Raw genomic sequence first — 3,513 nt, forward strand, 5'->3', positions numbered from 1 at the left:
ATTGTATTGTATTTATTTTGTTGTATTGCCCTGACTTAGATTATATTAGGGAGAATTCAATCTTTCTATCCTTAAACATGTTATTTCTCTTCATTTATTTAGGTCTTCTTTGATTTCTTTCAGTAAAGTTTTATAATCTTCCCTATAAAGTTTATGTACCTTCTTAATTAGATTTGTTTCAAAATCCATTTCTATGTGAAGAACATTATACTTTGTTCTGCGAGTCAATATTCACAATGAACTTATGCCAAATGGCTTTAACCAGGACTTGAAAACTCAATTATCTGTGGAGCCAAGTGAGAACAATGTGAAAAGCAGCCCAAGTATAAGACAGGAGAAGATGATGAAGGTTGGAGGGGCTCTACTGAGCTCCAGCCAATCGATGCCAAATGTTACTAGAACTTCCAAATATTCTAGACTTTCTGGAAATTTCCTGATTTTTTAAACACTGTGTAGGCTGCCAATTTTGATCATCCTCAGATGATTTAAAATGAAGAATAATAAGTGAAATGTCAGCTTTCAGCCCGCAAGTGAAATAAGACTTCAAAGAGAGAAAGCATACATCCACAAAAAGGCTTGTCAACAGAGGGTTAGTGGACTTGAAAAGGAGCAAAGACAGCAGAGTCAGGTGTGTTGAGGCTATGGCCTTTCAGCGAGCAGGCCGCCTGGCCCAGCTGCTGGAGTGCTTCTGGACCGTGTGAGGGTTTGAATCACAACTGTCTTGTTTTCAACCAAAAGAGGTTATTTAAGTTCAGTTTGGAATTGAGATTCAACACAGAGAAGCTCCTGAATTGCAGTCATCCCTGGCAGTTTCTCTAGAAAGAAAGCAGCAACTTACATGCATCTTCTGCTGCTATTTGCTTAATCACAATGAAATTATTTTACAATCTGAAAGCTGATATCTGATTTGAAACAGGTGTTTAGATGGTGGTATTTGTGAATTCTTTACCTTTTGTTCCAAACAAGAACACTAAACATAAATGGTAACTATGGGGGCTTCCCTGGTGGCTCATGGTAAAGAATCCACCTGCCAATGCAGGAGAATCAGGTTTGATTTCCGGATCAGGAAAATCCCCTAGAGAAGGAAAATGGCAACCCATGCCAGTATTCTTGCCTGGGAAATCCTATGGACAGAGGAGCCTGGCAGGCTATAGTCCATGGGGTCACAAAGAGTCAGACACAACTTAGTGATTAAACAACAACAACAAATGGGTGACATCACGGGGTTTTTTTTTATGTCTTCAGTTTTAGCCAGTATCATGATGAGCACAGTTGAGACTTGAAGCAGTAAGTTCCAAACATATGTTCTAACTTGAAATGAGAGATGCTTAAAGAATTACCTATATATCTAAATTCTGACTCATCCTTTACCATAGATTTACTGGATAAGAAAAAAGGTCCAATTTTGCAATAAAACTGTTGATGTGATAAAGAAGCCTAAAGACAAGATATCACAAAGTTATTTTCATATATGAGTAAATCATCACAACTCTATAAATATATATTTTCCCATATTTGAGTTAACAGTATGGGATGGTAAGAAGGATTTTTCTCCTGGAGAAGGAAGCTGTGGTTGACTTCTTTCTCAGAAGCTTTTGGATATTCGGGTTTGTTTTTTTTTTTAATGTTTTTCATTCATCTGAGGAATGACTACACCATGCACATGCTTCCCCTATGAATGTATTCTTGGGTTTAGTGAAAGGTTGGTAAAAGGAAACAAAACAGGTTTTGAGTCCAGTGATGAAACCTCTCTTCACCTCTCTAGGGTGGAGAATGCACGAGTGCATGCTAAGTTGCTTCAGTCTGGTCTGTCTCTTTGTGACCCCACGGACTGTAGCCCTGCAGGCTTTTCTGTCCATGGGATTCTCCAGACAAGAATACTGGAGTAGGTTGCCTGCCCTCCTCCAGGGGATCTTCCTGACCCAGGGATCAAACAGGAGTCTCTATGTCTCCTGCACTGGCAGACAGGTTCTTTACCACTAGCGCCACCTGGGAAGCCCAGGATGGGAGACTGCTGCTGCTGCTGCTAAGTCACTTCAGTCGTGTCCGACTCTGTGCGACCCCATAGACGCACCAGGCTCCCGCCTCCCTGGGATTCTCCAGGCAAGAACACTGGAGTGGGTTGCCATTTCCTTCTCCAATGCATGAAAGTGGAAAGTGAAAAGTAAAGTCGCTCAGTCGAGTCCGACTCTTAGCGACCCCATGGACTGCAGCTCAGCAGGCTCTTCCATCCATGGGATTTTCCAGGCAAGAGTACTGGAGTGAGGTGCCATTGCCTTCTCCGAGGATGGGAGACTACTGTAGTACAAAGTACACATTCTTTTTTTGTGGAGTCTTATGTAGCTCTTGGGGCTTCCCTGGTAGCTCTCCTGGTAAAAAATCCAGCTGTAATGCAGGAGACGCCAGTTCAATTCCTGGGTCAGGAAGATCCCCTGGAGCAGAGCATGGCCATCCATCCATCCATGGAGAATCCCCATGAATAGAGGAGCCTGACGGGCTATAGTTCATGGGGTCACAAAGAGTCGGACACAACTGAGCACAAGCATGTGTAGCCCTTGAGACTTGGTTTTACTTGCTGCTAGGGCTGGAAGAAAAGTGGCGTAAGTGGTTTTTCATTCAGAAGATATGATGGACACTACAGTGTCAACTGCCTTCCATTTTGGACATAGAGGAGTGAAGAAAAAAATGAAGAAAGTTTCCACATTTCTCCTTTCTCCTAAAAAAAGTGAAAACGTTTTATGCAGCTCATTTGACTTTATGGCATTTCACATCATATGAAAAATAAGATAAAAACATAAATAACTTTTTTGTTATAAGCATAAATAACTTTTTTCCTTTGACACAAGATGAGTTCAGGTAACTTTCCCCAGTTGGAACTGATCTTTTTCATCAGAGAATGGACCTCAGAAGAAATGTTCTCAAACATGTGTTTTGATCAATGTAGATTTCAAAGAAATTCAGGGTCTGGGGGAAAAAACCCTCACTGTGAAAAACAGTTCCAATAAGAAAAAAAAAACTTGTAAACAAATGTTCATTGCAACATTATTCATAATACTCGAAGAGTGGAAATACCCCAAATGCCCATCAAGTGATGAATGGATAGATAAAACGTGGTATATCCACACAATGAAATATTATATGGCTATATAAAGGGATGAAGTACTGATTCATGCTACAATATGGATGAACTTTGAAAGCATTATGCTAAGTGAAAAGAAGCTAGTCACAGAAGGACTATATATGGTATGATTTCATGTATATGAACTATCTTGAATAGAACTATCCATAGGGATAGAAAGAAGATTCTCAAGGAGTATAAAGAAAAAGAATCAGAAGTCAGTGCTAAACATTGAATTTTACATGTTAAAAAGGTGAATTTTATGGTATATTTCAAATTTTTAACATAGAGAAGAAAGCAAGTATATGTATTGGATATACATATAAAAACCTGCCAGTGCAAAACTATCTCTGACTTTGAGATTAAATCCATTCACTCATGACTCAGAAGAAATA

Source organism: Bos grunniens, chromosome 15 (genome assembly GCF_055505025.1).
Source record: "Bos grunniens cultivar Pamir isolate PY7600 chromosome 15, Bosgru_T2T1.0, whole genome shotgun sequence".
Classification (NCBI taxonomy): domain Eukaryota; kingdom Metazoa; phylum Chordata; class Mammalia; order Artiodactyla; family Bovidae; genus Bos; species Bos grunniens.